The 23,960-nt window shown below is 46.0% G+C and overlaps 2 long non-coding RNA genes across 2 annotated transcripts in view; one reads left to right on the forward strand and one right to left on the reverse strand.

Annotated features, from left to right (window-relative positions):
* The window catches only part of LOC102446248 (uncharacterized), a 63,553-nt gene extending 41,569 nt beyond the window's left edge, over window positions 1-21,984 (forward strand). Inside the window, exons 3-4 of the long non-coding RNA XR_012901959.1 lie at window positions 18,905-19,034; window positions 21,786-21,984. This is a non-coding gene — a long non-coding RNA (uncharacterized LOC102446248). The remainder of the gene's footprint in view (window positions 1-18,904; window positions 19,035-21,785) is intronic.
* The window catches only part of LOC112547623 (uncharacterized), a 58,766-nt gene that overhangs the window by 10,184 nt on the left and 24,622 nt on the right, over window positions 1-23,960 (reverse strand). The window contains exon 4 of the long non-coding RNA XR_012901958.1: window positions 15,900-16,104. This is a non-coding gene — a long non-coding RNA (uncharacterized LOC112547623). The remainder of the gene's footprint in view (window positions 1-15,899; window positions 16,105-23,960) is intronic.

Here is a 23,960-nt window from a genome sequence, read left to right on the forward strand (position 1 = left end):
TAACTTCATCTACTCTAGGAACTTCTGTTGATAAACTGATTACATCTCTTCATAGCCCTGACCCACACAGCTATACCAGCAGTCTGTGTAGTGTAGACATAGCTTTCAAAACTAGTCATTTGGGTCTGCTTGCCTATACTATCCATGTGATATTGACACATGACGCTATGCTGTCCTGAATCACTATGTACATTAGAATTTAGGTTAAGTAAATATGTTTAGGGAGGTCAGATTAACCACTGCCTTTTTATTGTGCCATAAAAATGTTCTTTCAGTTGCAAGATCGAAGTAATTAGCAAAAGTAAAACAGGAAACTATGGAGGTTAAACTTTTGATCCCATTAAAGTAGCTGTTTCTAAAGAGAGTCAGATAAGGCTAATGTCTCATTCTGGTTTCATTTATCATCTGGGGACACAAACAACCTTGAACGCTTTGCAGCTGACTAATGGATTTATTAGAGATTAATGCCTCTGATCTGCTTTACTTCGAAGTTTAGTATCTACTAAACTGTTTTTTAGTGCTCTGTGGTATGCTAAAACCTCACCTATTTCATGCAAAAATACTTGGAGTGAATTGAGTGGTGCCCCATGCCAGCTGTAGCCAGCAGTACATGATAATCTGTACCAAAATGGCCCTGTAGAGAAAGCAAAACATGCTTGGAACTCCAGTGCACCACTGAGGTGTAGGCGAGCATTGGAACTAGCAACTCCAGGAGACAATGTGCCTGGAAGAGGTTCAGTGTCTCTCAGACTCTGTAGAGTACACTGTCAAATCCCTCGGTACCTGTTGTCCTCTGCTGGCCAGGAGAGACAAGGCACCATGCAGATTTATGGCACTAGGTAAAAATATTAGCCACTACAGTTTCTAATAGGGACTATAGTCCCCAGCCAAGATCAAAGCCCCATTGTTCTGGACACTGTACAAAGGTAGAGTCAGAGACTGTCTCTCCCTAAGAAGCTTCTAATCTAAATACCAGTGGACCTGCCCCCCCTCCACTTGAGACCTGACCAGTGCCGATCCACAGAATTTGCCAGACCACGGGAGGTCAATACTGTCTAGCAGCATTACCAACACTTCCAACACTACTGGGTTCTTGGAAGACATTTAGGGTATGTCTAGACTACATGACTCTGCCGACAGAGGCATGTAAATTAGACATACCGACACAGTCAATGAAGCAGAGATTTAAATATCCCCTGCTTCATTAGAATAAAAATGGCTGCCGCATTGTGCCAGCTCCACTGTTTGTCAGCACAAAACAGAAGTCAAGACGCGGATCGGTCGGCAAGGAAAGCCTTTGTTGACCGATCCTGTAAACCTCATTTCACGAGGCATAAGGGATCGGTCGACAAAAGCTTTCCTTGCCAGCCAATCCCCACTTCATTGACTATGTCGGTATGTCTAATTTACATGCCTCTGTCGGCAGAGGCATGTAGTCTAGACATACTCTTAGGGTTAAATTAGAGCTAAATAACAGCACAGGACACTGAGAGCCAGGACTGGTGGCTATAAACAAATTTCATGGGACTATGGGAAACTTGGCTGCACCCATGATAAGTGGACATCTGGCTAACTAAAATCATACTGGACCACGGATGTTGCGGGACCAGAGAGGTTCAACCTGTGTTAGAGAACAGGCAAAGGGTGGAACTCATGAAAGAGGAAAAATCATTATCCCCATTTTACAGAAAGGGAACTGAAGAACAGAGGATATGTCTACACTACCCCCCTAGTTCGAACTAGGGGGGTAATGTAGTCATACAGAGTTGCAAATGAAGCCCGGGATTTGAATTTCCCAGGCTTCATTTGCATAAAGCCGGCTGGCGCCATTTTAAAATGCCGGCTAGGTCGGACTCCGTGCCGCGCGGCTACATGAGGCGTACAGCTAGTGGAACGAGGCGTACAGCTATAGTTCGGATTAGGAAGCCTAATCCGAACTAGCTGTACGCCTTGTTCCACTAGCTGTACGCCTCGTGTAGCCGCGCGGCACGGAGTCCGACCTAGCCGGCATTTCAAAATGGCACCAGCCGGCTTTATGCAAATTCAAATCCCGGGCTTCATTTGCAACTCCGTATGACTACATTACCCCCCCTATTTCGAACTAGAGGGGGGTAATGTAGACATACCCAGGGAGACTAAGTGACTTGGCCACAGGAAATCTATGGCAGAGCTGAAAATGGAACCTAAATCTCCCATGTCCCAGTCCTGTGGCCTATCATACTTCCTTTCTATCACTGCGAATACTAAGGATATTTAGGCCATGGGTGAGGAATCTTTTTTGGGTCAGGAGCCACTGATCTACAGAAAAGTCAGTTGGGGTTTGTCAGGGTTTGGGCTCCCCCTCATCATCCCACCCCCAAAATCACCCCTTGTTCCCCCCTGTGCTCCCTAATTCCCAGTCTCCAGCCGCCTGGTCCCCTGGGTATCACTCCTTGTTGCCCGGTGGCTCAACTAGTCTGTCGGTTCTCCCCCTAGTGGGGTCAGACGCTATCCGGTGACTACCTCTATCCCGGTTCCAGCGTGGGATCCTGTCTGAACAGGCCATTCTCTTCCCGGGCCAGGGCTCCCCCCCCCCGCTGGCTAATCCCTCCGGCGGTCCAGTCGGCTCCTTTCCCAGGGTTCTCCTTCGTCCCTGCTCCCCTCCTCCCTTGCAGACCGGCCTCCCAGCCTTTTGAATCTCCCTCCAACCCTAGCCCTGCCCCCTTACCTCCGGGGCTCAGGCTGATGACGTCAGCCAGTGGCTCGGCGCTGTCGGCCCGTCGTGATCCACTCGGAGTTGGCAGGGGGCTTCCGCTTCCGCCCCTCCCTATCCCGCGGGAGGTCAGAGAGTGCGGGGGGGGGGGGGGCGAGGCCTCCGCTGCATCAGAGCCCGGCGCCCCGTCACAGGGTTGCACACAAGTGAGAAGAGAAAAAAACAACCTACACTGGGCCCTCGACTGAGAAGCAGAAAGACACTCCCCATATTCCTCTTGCACATCAAAGCCTAGGGGGTCCAGGCTCGTAGATTTGTGTGCTTCAGCCCTGCAGCGTAGCAGCGGAGGGGCTGGAGTGCCAGTATAGGCTCCCCAAATCAGTGGGGGAGCCCTGAGCCTCGGGAGGCCAGATCTAGGCAAGCTAGGGGCTGCATCTGGCCCCCAGGCCTTAGGTTCCCCACCCCTGATCTAAGCAGTGTTAGCTATAGGACTGGGCTGCACATCCTGCTGAAGTTTTGTCAGCCTGTTCATCCAAGTCCCAGCTCTGACACATTATTCAAGTTCTCTTTCTTTAGCGGAGGAGGAAGAGGAAGCCATGGAGGATACACATAGCAGTGGAGAGTTGGCATTTGTAGGCAATGCAGACAGATTCCCAAGATTCCTTCTGCATAATAGCAAGTTTGTTTTTCCACTTATTTACTGTCCAATACATGTTTGGAAGCTTGCAGCTTTGCTAGGCATTCAGCTTATGGCCATGAGAGCCAAACAACCAGTCTCCGATGCTGTGTTAGAGAAGGCTAGAGAGGATGTAATAAATGAGGTTCCTACAATGGTTGCCCCTTGTGAGGAGAGGGAGGTAATATAGGAGGAGCAATGTAGAATCATAGAATACTAGGACTGGAAGGGACCTCAAGAGGTCATCGAGACCAGTCCCCTGCCCTCGTGGCAGGACGTAGAATGGAACCACGCATCTGGCTAAATGCATTTGACTCCTAGGGCTCAGGGACATGTCTGTATCATAGGTGCTGATTTTTGCTCCAGCCAGGGAGACTTGACCTCCCCACTCCAACCCTTCCCCCAAACTCCTACCTCATCCCTTCCTGCACCTACTCTGCCCTTGCCCTGCCCCCACTCCACACTTTTCCCCCAGCCTCCACTCCTGTCCCACCTCTTTCTGTCCTCTCCCCCATTCTTCCCCCTCACTCCCAGAGCCTCTGAACACTGTGAAATAGTTGTTTTGTGGTGGCAGGAAGCACTGGAAGGGAGAGGAAGGAGTAGTTAGCAGGGCTGCCAGTGGGTGAGATGAGACGTGAGGAGAGGGAAAGGGAGGCAAGGGCCAGGGGGAGGGTGGAGGGAGGGAGCTTGGCTGCCTGTGGGTACTAAGACCCGCTAATCTTCCCCATGGGTGCACCAACCCTGGAGCACCCAGGGAATCAGCGCCTAGTGTCTGTGCCAGCTGTGCATGCAGGGTACTCATTAACCAACCATTAATAAATATGATGAATTCTTGCGGTTTTTGCTAGAAGTCTGGAGGCCAAACACAGTTCAGACTCCTGGAGGAATAAGTCTTTGCAAATTCTGATATACAGTGCCTTGCTCTCTTTCTTCCCCTGCCAAGCTGAGAACCTAGTAATTTAAAAAAGACACTCCCAGCACCTAATTACCCTTTTAGCCTTTTTATATGCCATGTATGGATGCACACATATCTGCACACAATCAGATGAAGGGAATTGGGAGTGGGAGTAACTTCTTACATAAGAACATAAGAACGGCCGTACTGGGTCAGACCAAAGGTCCATCTAGCCCAGTATCCTGTCTGCCGACAGTGGCCAGCACCAGGTGCCCCAGAGAGGGTGGACCGAAGACAATGATCACGCGATTTGTCTCCTGCCATCCCTCTCCAGCCTCTGACAGACAGAGGCCAAGGACACCATTTTATCCCCTGGCTAATAGCCTTTTATGGACCTAACCTCCATGAAAGTATTTAGCTTCTCTTTAAACTCTATTATAGTCCTAGCCTTCACAGCCTCCTCTGGTTGCGTCCACATGCTAGAGGAAGCATGCACTTCTCAGTCAGTCCCTGGTGTTGGCAGAACTCTTGTGCGAGGAAACAAATGGCAACATTAGTAATTAATGTCTAGCCAACTCCTAGTGGAAGTGAGGGGCCTCATAGTTTGTTTCAGTTGGGAGTAGAAATTGATGATGGAGTCTGGTATCTTCTGTGATTCAGTGATGTTTAGTTACAAGGAACGTACAAGTGCTGCTTGTCTGAATGCAGTCAGTAGCTGCTGACTGAAGTTGGCACTTCTGTCAGTTTCATGACTACTGTTCAGAGTCCAGAAATAGAGAAGGTCAGGCAGCGAGCTTGGGGCACTTCAACCCCATGGCACAACATCTGCATGGCTATGTACAGGTTGCCAGCTTTGCCTGAATATGTTTTGGGGCCTGAAGATAAAAGTGCTATATAAGTGCCAATAACAATAGTAACAGTAATAAGATGCTCTCGGGATCAGTCATAGAACTAAATTATGTGTGCAGTTTCTCCAGGAGAAACAAAACACTCTAGCTCTCAGTGCCCTAATGCATGGAGTAAACAACCTCTCAGAATGCCAGTGTGCAAGAAAGGGGGCTGACTAGTACAGTCTGTGGCACTGTCCCATCCCCTGAGTAGTTGTAGAATTTAGTAGGACTGAAAAACCTACAGAAGGGCCTAGAGAGTGAAAACCAATTTTTAAATCTCTAGTCACGTCTATCAGACTTTTCTCCAAGGGTGAGATAAGTCTTGCTTTGCTGTGCACCATAGGTCTGCGCTGAAGGTGTAGCAAGATCCTGGTGCTTTTCGGCTACGTCTGGGAGGCATTATTTCTTTCAAAGGCAATAGTGCCTTCAGGCACTGCACCTCCGCCTCCCCACAGTTGGGCCTATAGTGTACTGGAGCAAGTGATTTTCCAATAGCTGTTTTCCTGAACTGTCAAAGTGCCAGCAGTTCCCTTGACAACTTGCCTGTAGTAATGGCCCTTGCTTTCTCTATACTAATTTTCAGAGGACTGGCAATTTCTATCAATCACTTCCCAAAGATGTAGAGGTGGGATATGTTTATTTTCCTTTGATGAAGTTTTCATGAACGTTTTGTTCCTTCAGACAGAGGACATGAGGAGGAGAAATAAAAACACCTCACCAAATGAGAGAGAAATACGCAGAAAAGAAGTGAAGTCCTGTCAATGGGAAAGAAGGGGGAATTTACAAAGCCCAAAGGGCTGGGAGGTAGAAAAGGGAGTGAAAAGCAAGGAAGGGAATGCATTTCCCTGGTTATATAAATGTTATTACCTTTTGGCTGTGTCTACATTGGCACCCTTTTCCGGAAATGCTTAAAACGGAACAGTTTTCCGCTATAAGTATTTCCGGAAAAAGCGCGTCTACATTGGCAGGATGCTTTTCCGGAAAAGCACTTTTTCAGGAAAAGCGTCCGTGCCAATGTAGACGCGCTTTTCCGCAAAAAAGCCCCGATCGTCATTTTCGCGATCAGGGCTTTTTTGCGGAAAAGACTACTGGGCTGTCTACACTGGCCCTTTTCCGGAACAGTTTTTCCGGAAAAGGACTTTTGCCCAAATGGGAGCAGCATAGTTTTTCCGGAAAAACAATGATGATTTTACATTAGATCGTCATTGCTTTTCCGGAAAAGCAAGCGGCCAGTGTAGACAGCTTTCAAGTTATTCCAGAAAAGTGGCTGCTTTTCCGAAATAAGTGGCCCAGTGTAGACACAGCCTTTTTGTTTTTCTGCTGCATGTTTTATATGTAACTGTTTACTAGCACGGGGAGTTTATGGCAGAAAATATTTGTAATTGAGTTTATCTGTTGAATTAGTGTCTCTCATTGTGTGTAACTGTAGGGTAGGAAAAGCTTAAAACGCAGATCACCAGTGGTCAAGGGGCCTAAGTCAGAGCCTTAGAAGCGTTTGATAGGCTGAGTGGCTAGCTATCTAATGTGCCAATAGGAAATGCTGAGGAGCGGGACCTTATCTCCTGCCCACCCCGCCCTTAAAGATAGGCACCTAATTCTGCTCAGGATTCACAGATGTGAACTCTCTTCTGCAGTTAGGCACTTGAGCCAGGTCACCAAAAAAGCCAAACCAAACCAAACAAAAAAACAGTGATTCCCCAGACACCTTCACCTTCTCATAGCCAGTAGCCCCATGGTTGGAGGACTCATCTGGGATACAGGAGACCTGTTTTCAAATTCCTGCTCTGCGTGATTTGAAGCAGGGACTAGAAGTCGGGTCTCCCACATCTCAGGGAGTGGCCACCTATGGCTGTGTGTTGCACAAGTTAAGCATGCTCAGAACATGCTTGACTGGTCAGGCTCTGCAGGTGACCTACTTGGAAAATCTTACCAGGGCTTAGGCATGAGCTCAGATGCCAAGTGGCTTGGCAATAGGAGGACTTAAATGGTATTGCACATGCCCACTGAGAGAAATATAGAAGCCCCTGGAACGTTACCAGCAGAAACTGAGATGCCTCTAGGGTTAGGTGGCAACTGAGCAAAGGTTTTAAAAATCTCAGTGGCATTTTAACAGATGGACTGAACTGCCACTTGAGGCACCTATGTACCTAAATCCCTTTGTGGATCTAGTCCTAGCAGCTTTCAGTCTCAAAGTACATTGAAACCACATTTCGTAAGTATGGTCAGTGCAGAAACTTTGTGAATGTCAATGTGCATTTCAAAATAACACACATCCTCAGACTTGAGAACTCATTGTTAGCAGTGGTAGTGGAGCATAACAGTTTGAAAACATGCCATATCTAACTTTTAGTCTTTGAAAAGTATAGAATATATTTTAGACTCCTACCTGGACATGCTAAAACAGACTAACCATTGGATCCTGAAGTCAGAATCTAAGTCAATGAAAAGTATTGCTAAAAATGCAACAAGCAGATATTATTCCATGATCATATTAAAAAAAAAAGTTCAGCAAAGTGTTCCTGAGGTCTTAATTCAGAACACACCGCCTTATGCCTACAGAGTGTGCCTTGACATCAGTGGTTTTCTGTCAGGAGGCTTGTGTCTTCTAGTAGGGTAATAGAGTTGCAGCACAGCAGATCATAGGTGCAGTGTGGTGCCCCACCAACCACAGAAGAAATGCTTTTGTTTTGGAATACTTTGTGATTATAAATATGTACTGTATCTTCAGAAGGAAGGATGTAATTTTAACTTGATGATTCTCAATTCAGAAGCAAAAGATTCTATCCTGTGACCTAAAGAAAATCCTTAACTCAACCAGTAGAGGGTACTGTCATATTCACACAAGCCAGTTTAGTGTGTTTTTCTGTTTTTTTGTTTGTTTGCTTTTTTGCTTGTTTTTTTTAAAGCTGGCACAGAGACCATTGAATCACAGCATGCCTAAATCCAGAGCTTTAGGATTGGAGTCTTTTTCTCTGTCCCTTGTGCCAAATTCTTGGCTGCCACAGAGAAAAATTAAGAGGAATTCTGGAAAATACATTCATGGAAAAAGCTGAAGCATTTTTTTTAAAGTTGAAGATGTTCCAAATATATACTGAAAGGAGTAAAAGTGCATTTGCACATGCAAAATGAGCACTTGTGTATGTATAGCATTACATGAGAATATTTTGTAGGTGTAAATTACATGGCCTATAGGGTTGCCAGATGGCCTCCCAAAAAATACCGAACATACGGACTAAAAATTTGTCAAGCAACAAAAACAAACAAAAAAAACCCACCCACGTCGAAGAGCCACCAAGATGGGAACAAAGGGGGACGCAGCAGAGCCTGCTCTGCAAAGCAGCTGCCTGCTACCCAAAGCAGAGAGAGGAAGACCCCGGGGCAACACAGTGGCAGGGAGGGGTGGGCGACCAGGGGTAGGAAGGTGACTCCCCTATAGCCAGGTCTTTGGGTGTCCCAGTGGGAAGAAGCAGAAATTCCACCCCAGTCAGTTCTGGCTGAGAGCCCATGGAAGGCGCCTAAACGCAACTACAAAGCACCTGGGGACTTTTCTCCTGGACTACCGTGCCACAGCATGCTTGAACAGCGCTCAGGAGCAGGGACAGGGCTTCTCCTCCTCCCCAAGGAGTCACTCCTCCTCTCCAAGGAGTCACTCCTCCTCAGACGCAATCAGCTGAGGGCTCCCAGAGCCAATTGCGCCCCGCCTCCCAGCCACTCCGCCCGCCCCCGCCCAGGTTCTGCATGCAACCAGAGTCTCCCAGTGCCGATCGTGGCCCTGCCTCCCAGCCTGGGACTCCCTCTGGTTGCGTGCAGAAGCCTGGAGGGAGTGGGATGAGTGTCTGGGACTCCCACTTGCAGCCACTCCCCCCGCCAGCCTTCTATCCGGTGCTCAGCTGGAAAAACAGAAAATACCGGACATTGCACATGTCTGGTATTTTCTGAATTTTTTTACCGAACAGAGGGTGCAAAAACCGGACTGTCTGGTAGAATACCAGACACCTGCAACTCTAATTTGGCCTATTTGTATTTTAAAAAAAAATTGAGAATATTGAAATAACCATTACTACTTAATGATATCTACTATCACTAGTAGATAATAATGCTAATACTGTTAACTGCAGAACATGCATATATTTTTTTCTGAGAAAAGAGATACACTAAAGGCTTATATAATAACATTATAGCAGCATAGATAAAAACTCTCCCTCAATCTACTTCTCAGCCCAGGTACTTGGTGCTGTACAAAATAAAAGTATGTGTTTTTAATAAACTTCTTCATAAATTTAAACACATAAAATAAAGGGAGGTGGTCCAATGTGAAAAGAAGAAAGGAGAGATGGTGGAAGAACAATGATAAATGCTAGGGGTTTGGTTGTCTGCTATGCTTGAGCAGAGCTCATGTATAGAAGAGAGGAGGAGTTGATACCGATTGTAGCTCCTTGAGTCTCAGCCACCTGGCCCTGGCCTGACCTAGAGAAAGACAACTTTTGATTTGTGGTGCTGGTATGAGGAGTCAAAGGGTGGATCTACACTGCACCTGGAGCTCAAAATAAGCAACGTAATTTGAGCTATGCAAATTGTGTAGCTTATTTCAAGTTAATTTCAAAATAGCTTATTTAGAAATAAATCGCTATTCTGAAATGTCGCTTACACCTTGTGGAATGAGGTTTACAGGGACGTCAGAATAGTGAGCCCGTTATATTTCGAAATAATGGGCACGCTCAAAAGCCATGGAATAGCTATTTTGGCATACCTCCGGTGTCCTGAAGTAGCACTGCAGTGTAGATGTAGCCAACGGGACCAAAAGCTAATCTTGCAGAGTAGAATCACTCTCCCCACATGACACTTTCCCTGCAGTACTCTCTTAGGCTACGTCTACACTATGAATTTTCTTGGCAAAAGATATGCTAATGAGGGACTAATTTGCATGACTCACGATTTCATTTGCATATTTTCTGCCAATCCGTTTTTGTACAAAAACAAGCAGTGTGGACGTTTTCTTTTTGCGTAAAACCCCCTTTTTCCACAAGATCCTTATGCCCCATACCGATCTTGCGGAAAAACAGGTTTTTGCGCAAAAAGAAAATGTCCACATTGCTTGTTTTTGCGCAAAAACCCTTGTGCAAAAATGGATCAGCAGAAAATATGCAAATGAGATTGCGACTCATGCAAATGAGATTGCGACTCATGCAAATGAGTCCTGTATTTGCATATTTTTTGCCGAGAAAATTTGTGGTGTAGGTGTAGCCTTACTGTCTGCTCTTGTGCTGGGTGGCTGGCGCCAGAGGGTGGTATTGGGTAGCAGTGCTGGTGCAGGAAGAGGCAAAGCCACCTCTGCCAGACATTTTTAGCCACAGGGATTTTGAGCAGTCTTCAGATCAAATCAGTGTCTATATGGCTTAAAAGTATCTCTCTCCCTCACAAAAGTTGGTCCAATAAAAGATATTACCTCACCATTCTTGCCCCTATAATATCTTGGAACTGACATGGCTACAGCTACACTGCACACATCCTATGGCAATGATATTCAAAGAGTGATAATGTATTGCGTGGACAGTTTCCTCTAATCAGTTTCAAATTTGTCACCTTTCAGTTTCATTCAGTGTCCCTTTTTCTCTTGTGTTGTGAGTCAGGGAGACAGAAGTTCTTGATCTGCCTTCTCTGTGCTGATAAATATTTTACTTTTATCATGTCTTCTCACTTATCTCCCCTCGAAAGCAAATAATCGTAATCTTTTCAGACTCTCTTCATAAGAGAGAGGCTGATAAAGCCTTCTAATACACTGCATTGATACAGAGTCTGTGTTTATTAGTATATTATAACAGCAATTACACTTTGCCTTTCTGCAGATCCTCATCTGAGGATCTGGGACTGTCTTACTTATCAGTGTTTGTACAGCTCACAAGATAAAAGGGCTACCATTGGAGTCTTTGGACACTGCAGCAGTAAGCATTAATGAATTAAAGTGCCTAACCTCTGCGCAAGGCTGCAGCATTTTCAGGTGTGGAAACTGAGGAACAACAAGGCTTGTTTAAGGCTATATAGCAAATTAAGTCAGAATCAGGCATAGAACTTGCATCTCCTGACATCCATTCCTATGTTTTAGACAAGACAGAGCATCTCTTGGCTAATCTGTATTTCTGGCTTACAGTATAATTTAAGATGTCTCTCTATATAAATTGCTCTTGCTGTATGACAGCCAATTGTCTCTTCTACAATACACTAAATTTGTTACAGATTTATCTTTCCCAATGTTTGTTTTAATTTGAACAGAGTGGACTAGATTCTCCATGGACTTGCATCTTGTACCAATTCAAGGGAGGCTGTTTAAGCTTAACATTGCCATATGGGTAAACAAATGATTTGTGGCTAATAGAGCTTACAGCTGCCTTAGGCACGTTTAAACACTTAGGGCATGTCTACACAGCAGGGCTAAAGCTAAAATAAGCAACACAACTTGAGTTATGCCAATTGTGTAGCTTAAGTCGAAAGAGCTTATTTCGGCTTTTGGCACTATCGACACAGCAGAAAGTCTGAGAAAGAGCACGCTTCCTCCAACTTCCCTTATTCTTCATAAAATCAGAGTTACAGGAGTCAGAGTAAGAAGTTCTCCAGCTCCACATTATTTTGACATTATGTCGAAATAACTGCTTGTCGTGTAGACATGGACTATGTTATTTCAGAATAACATCAGTTATTCCGAAATAATGCTGCTGTGTAGATGTACCCTTAGACAGGTTAGCACTGTTACATTTATTAGATCGATGTGGAAAAACTCCTGGAAATTAATGTTAAGGCTGATTCACCATCTCAGGGTTGTCTTCACTGTTATGTTAATTCAGGTTCCCACTTGAATATGGCACCTCTAATCTAAGCTGCTAGGGTGGGCCAAGATCCTCCCACAGGAATTTGGCTTTCCTCATGTGGAAGCCCTGGGCACATTGCTGGCCAGCCCAAGCCCATATGACAATGTAGTCCCATCAATGCGCACTTGTGGATCTGCTTCAGAACTGCTGATCAGGATAAGCAGAATCCATAGCTATTATAGCCTGATTCAGCCTCTCTTCACCATTCCATGCCTGCATGCAGCCCATATTAATCTCCTCACCAAGTTACTCTTGTCACCATCTCAGGATAACAAGTCAATGCCAAAATGCCCTCTGCCTTGTCATGTGCCCTCTGTTCCTGTAAAAACGAGAATAGCATTAATGCCAACAACTAGAACAGGTCACTATTTTGAGGTGGATTCATGGATTGCCACTTAGAGTTGCCAGATACTTTCACAAAAAATCCCGAACATGGCAGGGAAAAAAATTGGTTGAGCAACAACAACAAAAAAAGAGGGAGGGACCACCAAAGTTGTTGAGCAAAAAAAAAAAGGAGGGGGTGTCACTGCGCCTTTAAATCCCACCACTCTCCCTACCCCCACCAGACGCGGCAGGGGAAGAATGTCCCTGCCGGCCTTCCATCTGAGAAAAACAACAAATACCAGACATTTTACATGTCCGGTATTTTCTGTTTTTTTTACCGGACAGGGCCACAGATATCAGACTGTCTGGGCGAAAACCGGACATTTGGCAACCCTATTGCTGGCAACTGAAACAAAGGCCATTGACAGCAATTAAGAATGTGCCATGCCAGAAAGAGTTACTTTAATGAATTGGTGTTCTAAGATGACTTTGGCACATGTGCCTAGAAAAAAAGAAAAGTTTCTCTCACAATACACTGGGAAACAATTCCTAGGGTAGCTCAGCTTTGTGTAGTACTAAGAATCATCTATGCTCCCAGATGTCCTATGGCTTTGTGCTACTGAGAGCAGCATGGGTGGGAATGATGTAAAGAGTGGCTTATGCAGGCCAGACCAACTCAAGGGGGTCACACTTGAGCATCAGTCACTCAGGTGAGTTGTGCAGTGAGGGGTAGGCCTTAAAAACAGGCACTTAAAAACAGAACTTCCTTCTTCACAGAATAGCAGGCTTTTGTTGGTGTGTTACACCTTAGCATTATTGAATGGTAATTAATTTAAACAAGCTTTGTAGTTTCTCATGTCTGCAGAGCTCCCACACAGCAAATAGCTTGAAGTCCTGATGGTTGAAATAAGTTCTCTATTCTGAAATGAAGTGTGTGATACAAATAGATTATCGTATGACCGTGTAATTCTACCTAACAATGCACTGAGCTGGTACATTATGTACATGCCTGTCAGCGCAAAGAGTCTATTCCTATAATTGTGATTGCTTAGAGGTTGATAGGATTGGTCATCACTCAGTTTTACTACCAATTGAATTAACCAGTTTAACTTTGTGTAGAAAAGCCTTTACATTTACAAGTACATTAGCTGAGCACTGATCTTTTGATTAATCACTCTAAAGTTCCTTAGGAGGAGAGGGCAGAAAGAAAAGAGAATCATATTATCCAATCTCAGTAATAGATTTGTCTAAACACGAAAATTGTAGCTCTCTCACTATATGTCTATGTCTATACTGTGCATTGTTGTGCAAGAAGATGCGCAAATGAAGCGCGGGGATAAATATTGCCATGCCTCATTTGCATACCTAATGAGCCGCCATTTTTGCGGTAGGGGGTTTTGTGCAAGAAGGAGCTGTTTACACTGCTCCTTCTTGCACAAAAAACCCTCTCTTGCATAGGAGCCGTTCTACCGCTAATTTTCAGGAAGAACGGCTCCTGCTCAAGAGGGGCTTTTTGCACAAGATGGGGCAGTGTAGACAGCTCCTTCTTGCGCAAAACCCCCTTCTGCAAATATGGTGGCTCATTAGATATGCAAATGAGGTGTGGCAATATTCATCCCTGTGCCTCATTTGCATATCTTCTTACACAACAATGCGCAGTATAGACATAGCGAATGAGTGTTGCTGAAGCACTACTTCTCAGTATTCCAGACTTACAGATGCGGAAACTGAGGTCTGCATCCTTGAAAGTCACCTGTTACTTTTTTAGTGCCTCACATGTTGGGTGCCACACTAAAGATTCAGTTAAAAAACATTTCTGAAAAACAGCTCCTTTTAGGGCACTGTAAATTAGGCACCCAAAATCATGAGTCACTGGCACTCTAAGAGCATTCCAATGCCAGAAGGCAGTGGGCTTCCTGGATTCTAGCAGTGAATTTCAGCTAGAGTTGCCAACTTTCCAGAACTGTGCAGGAGTTTCCAGGAATGCAAGAATAATTTTTAATTAAAGATTACGTCATGTGATGAAACCTCCAGGAATACAGCCACACAAAATTGGCAACTCTAGTTTCATCTTGCCTGGCCAGCACACTGTATCACAAGTCACTATTTTTATAATCTGTATTTAAAAGGTGTCACATAATATGTCATTGGAAAACAAATAACTCATTAATCATTAATATTCTGGTGTGACGTGTGTATGGATAACTCACAAAAGATGATATAGAGATGTGCTGAAATTTCAACTAAAATGTATTTAAATTAGGAATGTAAAGGTTTAACCAGTTAACTGGCTGACTAGTAAGCATTGCCTATTGGCAAGCTTACTGGGGTAACTGGTTAAAGCCAGGCTGGAGGCATACCGGAGCGGTCAACAAAGGCTTCCCTTATTGACTGCGCTGCATCTAGACTGCCGCGCTGTGCTGGATCAGCTGATTGTCGGCACAGCGCGGCAGCCATTTTTATCTTAATGAAGCGGGGATCATTTAAATCTTTGATTATGCCGAATAAACTATGCCGTTTCTTTGACTGTGCTGAATAAACTATTTTACATGGCGCCATCGACGGAGCCATGTAGTCTAGACATAGCCGAAGTGATTGTTAGCTCCAGTCAAGATCAACTGTCTGCCTCTTGAAGGAGCAACAAACTTAATATCTGCTGTGAATGCACAGTGAGGGGGCTTTGCATTGAAGAGATACATCTCTGAGGAACTTGGGGACTGGAGTACATTGATGGTTTTGCAGTAGGCAAGTTTTGGGCAGGGAGAGCCCTGAGGGGTTTGTTGGCAAGGCATACAAGCTGGTGTGTCAGGGAGTTATCATGCAACTTAGGAAGAGTAAAGCTTTATTTTCCTGAGGCTGAGAGGGTAGCACAGTGTCTCTTAGCTGTAGGTATCACCCTCAGCTTGTCACCATCACTGTTGAACATTTAGGCCAAATTAATCCATCATGGTCTCACAGCATATTTGCAGCAGAGTCAATAATAGAATCCAGATCTCCTCAATACCAGTTCTGCTCTTGAACCACTAGCTCACTTCTCCTCAGGTCCAGCAGTTAAGGAACAGAACATGTACTCAGTCAGATTTATTTTGAATTTCCCAGGCTGAAATCTGTTTTGGAATATATGGTTCAGTCACCTTTAGAATTCAATGAGTCACTTCATGTTATAAAAGCATAAAGAAAACCAACAGCTGATCTTAATAAATTCTGACAAAGAGCCTGTGAATGGGAGAGGCCCCACAGTTTGGAGCCTAGCACTTCAGAGACTGCAGACCTATCCGTTTGTTTCCCTGGAGGGCTAGAAAATACCAGTATTGTAAGGGTTAAACAGTTAGTTAAAGCCTGTGTGATTTTATTCCCAGCGTATATGTTTTCATAGTCGGTGAAAACACAGCATAATATTTAGTGTCTCTGAACTGAGCAAATGACTTTCAAAAAGTCAATAGATTTATTATGAGTACCAAATGCAAGCATGCTACACGTAACCAGGGAAGCCCTAAAAGCTGTGTGCTGGCTGCACAGGTGCTGGGGCAGCAAAAACAAAGACTAAAGAGTTACTCACCTGTGCAGTAACATCTGTTCTTCGAGATGTGTCCCCCCACGAGTGTTCCAACAAAGGTTTCGGGCTCGTCCCAGTGCTGCAGCACAGAGATTTTTCTGTAGCAGTAGCCCCTGGCAGACAGCGCATGCGCAGAAGCCGTCTCACGCCATTTGCGCCTTTTCTGTATCGCACGGTCTGGCCCCCAGTTCCTCCTAGCCGGAACAATCTGAAAAACAGAAAGAGAGAGTAGTTCCAAAGCAGGGAGGAGGGCAGGTCATGGAGCACTCATGGGGACACACATCTCGAAGAACAGATGTTATTGCACAGGTGAGTAACTCTTTCTTCTTCTTCAAGTAGTGTCCTCGAGGGTGCTCCACCAAAGGTGAGTACAAAGCAGTAGCTCAGCGTGACTAATGTGCGTCGGAATTAAGGTCTTTGTACGGTGGAGAGTACTGCTCGAGCCACTGCTCCATCTCTAGCTAGCATGGTAGCAAGGGCATAGTGTCTGGCAAAGGTCAATGTAGAGGACCAGGTAGCCGCACAGCATATGTCACGTAATGGTACACCCTTGAGAGAGACTATGGAAGTAGACATGCTTCTGGTCGAATGAGCTTTCGGTTTGCAAGGTAAGGATTTATTCTGTAGAGAGTAGCAGCGAGTTATGCTGGCTACGATGAGCGTGGAGATACTCTGTGAAGAAAGTTGTTGGCCTTTAGAATGGTCTGCCACAGATAGCAAGAGATTTTAGAAAGGAGCGTGTCCTCTAGATAAAATGCAAGCGCCCTTCTCACGTCCAGTGTGTGTAGACGCACCTCCTCTGCGGTGAAATGTGGTTTTGGATAAAAGGTAGGTAAAGTTATCGGTTCGTTTATATGAAAAGGCGAATTGATCTTTGGTAGAAATGCTGGGTGACTACGCAGTGTCACTCCCCATTCGGTGCATAATGTATAGGGAGGATCCGTTGAGAGTGCTGCTATCTCGCTCATGTGATGTGCGGATGTAATGGCAAGGAGAAATGTCACCTTCATAGGAAGAGTATGCAGATAGCATGTCGCCAGTGGTTTAAACAATGAACAAGTCAGTGTGTCCAGGACCAGGCCCAGATCCCAAGGCTCTGGAGGTGGTTTGCGTGGAGGGTATACATTTTCGACCCCCTTGAAAAACCTTTTGGTCAATGGGTGAGCGAAGACTGAGCTACCATTGATGGGGACGGGGGGGGGGGGGGGGGGGGGGGAGAAGGCAGAAATTGCTGCCAAGTAAGGACATTCCTGCCAAGTGAGGACCTTAAGTGAGGACATCGCTAGGTTTTCTGATTTCTGGCAGAGAATATAATTGAGAATTTGCTGGATGGATATAGATAGAGGGTCAGCACCTCTTCCCGCATACCAGGCCTGAAACCAGCGCCACTTGTGAAGGTAGGTCTTCTAGGTGGTTTGGCGCCTACTGTGAATAAGAATGTCCTTGATTGCTCAGGAACAGGTCATTTCAGGGCCTTGGAGCCAACTAGGAGTCATGCCGTCAGGTGCAGTCTATCGATGTGTGGGTGAAGAAGCGTGCCATGCTGTTGTGACAGTAAGTTGTGTGACTGTGGCAGTTGTCCTGGTTGCAATGCAGACATCTGCATTAACTGGGTCAGCCATGTCTGTTGGGGCCAAAACGGTGCTATCATTATCACTGTTGCCCCATCTGAATTTATTTTTTTTCTCTAGGGCCCGTGGAATGAGCGGAATTGGGGGGAAAGCCTACAGTAAGTGGTAGATTCCCCAATCTATGAGAAAAGCTTCTCCCTGGGAAGATGTGCCGATTCCTGCTCTCGAGCAGTAGAAGCGACACTTTTTGTTGTTCCAAGTGGCAAAAAGGTCCATAGTGGGATATCCCCAGTGTTCAAATAGGCCACGGTCTACTTCGTCGAGCAGTTCCCACTTGTGTTGTGTAGGAAAAATCCTGTTCAGAGTATTGGCAATAGTATTGGTCCTGCCGGGGAGGTATGCAGCCATGAGTGTGATTCCGTGGCGGATAGCCCAATTCCACAGACGAATGGACGTGGCACAAAGGGATTGGGATCTCGCTCCCCCCTGCCAGTTGATGTAGTAGACAGTGCAGATGTTGTCAGTGAGGACTTGCACAGTGAGTCCTGCTATTATGTGCAGGAAATGTTTGCAAGCATTGAACACCGCCCACAGCTCCAAAAAGTTTATCTGAAGGAGGGACTCATAATGTGTTCAAAGTCCCTGAGCTCGGTAGTGACGTATATGGGCTCCCCATCCGACCAGGGATGCATCCATAGTGATTTGCACGGTTGGTTTCTGACCATGAAAGGGGGCACCCGCTAGGGTATTCTTCGGGTTGAGCCACCATGGTAAAGAGTCTCTCATGTGCTTGGGGACAACGACAAGTTTGTGAGTACTCTGGGTGCCCAGTGTATAAACTGTGAGAATCCAATGCTGAAGGCACCTGAAATGGAGTCTCGCATGGGGAACCACGTAAGTGGTGGCCGCCATGTGTCCCAGGAGCTTGAGGCAGGTGAGTATGGATGTCTTGGAGGCAGTGAGTATAACATTCCCTAGGTCTTGGATAATTTGAGACCTGTCAAGAGGTAAGTATGCGGTAGCAGTTGTGGAATCCAGTCTTATCTCTATGAACTCGAGAGACTGGGAAGGAGTTCAAAGAAGATTTTGGGAGGTTGATAATGAGTCCTAGCGCTTCAAATGGGTCTCTGGTTACTCTGACCGCCATCAAAGCTTTGCAGTGGGAGCCTTCAAAAGGCAGTCGTCGAAGTAGGGAAAAATAGTGATTCTGGAACATCGGAGGTAAGTGGCTACGATGCCTAGGGTTTTGGAGAACACTCTCGGCATCGTGTACTGATAATGTTCATCGCCAGGTGTGAAACAGAGAAATCTCCTGTGGGATGGGTGCATCGCTACGTGGAAATACGTGTCCTGGAGATTGAAGGACGTGAACCAGTTCCCTTCATTTAGAACTGGAATGACAGAGGCTAATGTGACTATCTTGAATTTTTGTTTTAGAAGTTGGCAATAGAGTTTGCAGAGGTCCAGGATAGGTCTCCATGCTCCAGACTTCTTTTGCATGAGGAAGTACCAAGAATAGAAGCCTTTCCCTCTGAATTGATCGGGTACCCTCTCCACTGCTCCAGTGGTAAGTAGTCGTGAGACCTCTTGTTACAGTAGAGGTTCGTGAGAGGGTTCCCTGAAAAGGGACAGGAAAAGAGAGGTGGAAGGGGGCTGGGTAGAAAAGGGAATGGTGAGGCTGGAGGTGACAATTTCTCTGACCCAGCCCCCCCGGCGATGGTGAACTAGCGGAGGTGGTACTGTGTCAATCAATGGTGAAATAATTTGGTCCCATTGTGAGGAACCTCTATAAGGGGAATAGTACGCAGTCCCTCAACTGGCACGTCAAACCTGCTATCGATTTTGCTGTTGATTAGATATTTTGCTGGGTTGCTGACAGTGACGCTGCGGCCGTTGTCTCCAGCTCTGTTGATCATAAGGCCTGAAGTGGGGCGTAGCGTATGAGAATGGTCTTTGTCTATTGTAGGAGATGAATTTCTTGTGTTTGAATGGGAGGGGGGGTACATTCCGAGCGTTCTCAGAGTGGTGCGAGAGTCTTAGTCGGAATGAAAGACCTGTTTTGTGCAAACAGGCACTGCTGATCGAAGGGTAAGTCCTCCACTTTTGGTTGGAGGTCCTTCAGTACAGATGCCAGGTGGAGCCAAGAAGCACGGTGCATGACCACCAGAGTTGCTGTGGTCCGGGAGGCAGTGTCTGTGATGTCAAAGGCGATTTGGAGTGCTGTATGGGCTGCTGTGTAGCCCTCCTGCACCACGGCCTTCAGAATTTGCTTCTTAGTCTCAGGTAAGAACTCCATGAGGGGGACGAGCTTTGAATAATTACCAAAGTCGTGATTGGTGAGTTGAGCCGTGTAATTAGCCATCCAGAGGGTAGTTGTGGCCGAAGAATAGACCTGTCTGCCCAGCAGGTCCAATTGTTTCACCTCTTTGTCAGGACCCACGTTTCTGCTCTGTGCCATCTTTGACTTTTGTTGCGCAGCATCCATCACAATGGAGTTAGGTTGGGGATGCATGAATAAGAACTCTGTATCCTTAGTGGCAACAAAGTACTTTTTATCTGTACATTTGTTCGTGGGTGGCATGAAAGATGGTGTTTGCCATATACTATTGGCAATTTCAAGGATAGCTTCGTCAAAGGGGAGCGCCAACTTTGATTTTTGGGACTGTTGTAGATTTTTTAAGAGACGGTGTTGTTTTTGTGGAATGTCAGTCGTGTGTAGTTCCTGAGACTGGGCTACCCTTTTAAGTAGCTCCTGAAACTGTTTGTAATCGTCAAAAGGAGAAGAGTCACCCTGAAAGACCGTGTCATCCGGTGATGGGGACGAATGGTCGGTTGGGGGAGTCCATGCACTGTTCTTCACCGGTGAGGGACTGAGTATCATCCCTCTCCTGTTGGGTAGAAGTAGAGGGAGCATCGCTTTTGGGTGTTAGAGGAGCTTGTCCTGGGGGTAGAGTATCCTGGGTCGGGGGGTGCGGAGAGTGTGATTGGGCACGGCCCGGAGACTTGGATGTTGAGCGAACTACACTGCAGGAGTGTGGACGTTCATGGTAATAGTCTCTATGGTATTGGTGGTGATGGTGATACCCATAAGGGGAATGCCTAGAAGAGTACTCCTATGTCTAGAGTAATATGAATGGATTGGGGACACTGGCAATCTTGATCGCACCGTGTAATGCAATGGTGAGCAAGAACGATAGAACCAGTAATAGTGAGGCAACGTGCGGGATCAACATGGGGACCTCCAATAACACGGTGCAGGTGATCTATATTGGTCGTGCTCATGTCTGTCCGAGCGGCGGGGAGATTAAGGGGAAGGCTCTGGAGAGAAAGCAGCCTTGTCGGGGCTGGGAGTTGGTGTGAGCACGTCGAGTCTTCCGTTGTTTCTTCACTGGAATCATGATTGCTGGACTAGCCAGTGTGGAGGCCAGGGGAACCTGGTTGTGACATCTCCCGGTGTCAAGGAGGTGTCCTTGATGCCGATGGTGGTGATCCTGGTGCAGGTCGTACAGAAGCGGACGACAGTGCCAATGATGTCGGTCTCGGGACGGCCCGCATCTTGTCTGATGCTGTTGTTGGTGTCAGTTTGGGTCGCAGTGCTGCTTTGCGCGGTGCCGCTTTGTGTGGTGCCATGTCGGATCATGGTGCCACTTGGATTGCGGTGCCGTGTCTGCTCTCAGTGCCACGTTGGCTCGCGATGCTGGCGCCAATTCTGGTCGCAGTGCTGTTTGTGCCATCGGCACCAGTATGGAAGACACGGCAGGGCTAGGCGCAGAAGTACTACGAGTCAGAAGTCTTGCCTGTGGTGTGCCTGGGCAGCAATCCAGAGTTGGTGGGTGCTTCCCCTGCACTAACACTTCTGGCTGGAGCGGGACTCTTCCCTTCATGGGACTTACGCGCCACAGAAACACCGTCCACTGGGTGTCCCATAGATGGAGGCTGTAATGCTCTGTTAAACAGCATCATTTTCAGCCGTATTTCTCTGTCCCGTATCGCGTGAGCTGTTAGTTTAGAATAACGGGTGCATTTCTGGGGGATATGGCCTTCCCGCAAGCACCTTATACATCGGGAATGGCCGTCCAATGCTGGCATGGAGTCTCTTCATGACACACATTTCTTAAATCCTGGAGAACCAGGCATGATGACTATGAGGCCATGAAAACTGGGCCTGAATGAACTAGTCAACCGACCGATAACTATGTTCAACATTCTTCTTTTTCTTTTTTTTTTTTTTAATATATATAACAAAACAACTAACTGGAACTATGCGGTGAATAAACAAATTTTCATATTCTAAGTGCTATACTAATTCTCTCCTCAGGGTGGAGGTAGGAGCTCATCCAACTCCATCTGCGGCCGTGGACAGTTAGGAGGAACTGGGGGCTGGACCACGCGATGCAGAAAAGGCGCGAATGGCACGAGACGGCTTCTGCACATGCACGGTCCGCCAGGGGCTACTGTTACAGAAAAATGTCTGTGCTGCGGTGCCGAGATGAGCCCAACACCTTTGGTGGAGCACCCACTGGGACACTACTCGAAGAAGAATCTGAGGCTATGTCTAGACTGCCAAATTTAGGAAAAGCCTCTTTTGGAAAAAAAGTGGAAAAAGATATGCAAATTGCAGCTTGCAATTTGCATATCTTTTTCCGACTTTTCTCTGCAGCGTAGACATAGCCATAGTGGAACTCTGCCCCACCAGTGCTATAAAGATTTCTGCCACAGAGTGGAAGATTCTATACAAAGTCAACTGAGCACATGTATTTCATAGAGCCGTTGGACTAAAATCTTTAGATGGGGAAACATCTGCTACATCCTTTACTTTATCCCATGCCCAGCCCTGCCAACATGCATTTACATGCTTAACCCTACTATTGTGAATAATCTCATTGAAAACAAAGAGACTACTCATGATAACAAGCTAAGCACATGCATAAATGCTTGAAGAATGAGTGACTACAGCCTGGCTGTGGTATTATTTAGGGCTCAGAATTCTGTCCTTTAGCTCACGATGTTTTTGTGTGGCCAAAATCATATGTTATGTAAATTTTGCTCCATTTTCCAAGTTTTGGGCCTTATTATTTGTCCTATAGTAACACTGTTCAGCATTAACGTATGTTAGGTAATGCACCAAATCAATTCAACTTTCTTTAAAAAGAAGATGAATGCAAATTAAAAGATACATGAAATCTAGCCCCTTTACCTGATGTTCAGAACTATTCAGAATAACTCTCTACTCTGCTTGGTCTGTGCCTAGCAAGAAAGACCTGTCTGTTGTTATAACCATTCTTAATTTGTAATACACTTGTACCTATAGAATAGACTCCAACCAGACAATGTATAAACTTGAGGGAAACAGACAGTACCTATCCCAAAGAACTTACAGTTTAGGTTAATGACAAGATGCAACTGCTGGCTGAGACAAATGTGAGCGATTGGGAAAGGAAGATGCAAGACTGATCCTGGTGGGTTTTTCTCTGTCCTCTGTAGCATAGGACACAGGTCACTTGCTGGTTTAAACTAGTGTAAAATACTGGATTCTGTAACTTGAAATGTTTAAATGATGATTTAAAGGCATCAATAATTCAGCCAGTGTTCAGGGATCTATTATAGGAATGGATGGGTGAGGTTCTATGGCCTGTACACTAGATGATCTGTTGGCAGTGTTCTGTAGGCTGCTCAGGAAAAGTGAGTCTAAAGGCAAGAGCTGAAGAAGGATAAGATGGTGGAAGTGGTGCTATGCATAAGTGATTAAGTGGATGGACGCTCGTTGACAAAGTGCAGTAATAAGCGGTAAACCCTGACAATGTTGGAAGAGAAAAGGTGGCAGTCAATGGCGTGAGAAACTAGTAGACCTGATGGATAGAGCACGCAAAGGTTGTGAAAAACTTTAGGATTAAGGACAAGGCACAGTGACGATACTACATGATTAGGTAGGGAAGGAGGAACCATTGGAAGGACTCAGTTATGGAGGTGTCATGCTCCAAGTGGCAAGCTAAGAAGATAACTGGCCAGCTGTGTTTTGAATGGCACTGAAGGAGAGGACAAGGCACTTGTTATGATTGAAATGATGAGATTTTTGAACATCTGTATAGAAAGGAAAGATAGGATCTAGGAGAGATTATTACAAAAAAAGTGTTAAGATTTGGATGTGGCTCCATGTGAAGTTTCATAGAAATGGCTGCATCGAAAACTGACACCCATGATAAAAGTCTGAAAGATAGACTTTGCAAGGTTTGCTAAGTGCCTAGTCATAAAGGCACTCTGATGGCTCCGGATGCTGCTGACTAGGCTGTTGAAAGTCTGATTGGTGGTACAGCCTGGGCCTAAGGTTGGCTGTCTACCTGCCTTGGCTTGCATGACTCCCAGAAGCAGCCATCAGGTCCCTGCAGCCCTCAGCCACGTGGGCGGCCAGGGGGGCTTTGCATGCAGCACCCATACTGAGTGCTGACTCTTCAGCTCCCGTTGGTTGGGATTTGTGACCAGTGCAAGAGTGGCA

This window comes from Pelodiscus sinensis, chromosome 2 (assembly GCF_049634645.1).
Source record: "Pelodiscus sinensis isolate JC-2024 chromosome 2, ASM4963464v1, whole genome shotgun sequence".
NCBI lineage: Eukaryota > Metazoa > Chordata > Testudines > Trionychidae > Pelodiscus > Pelodiscus sinensis.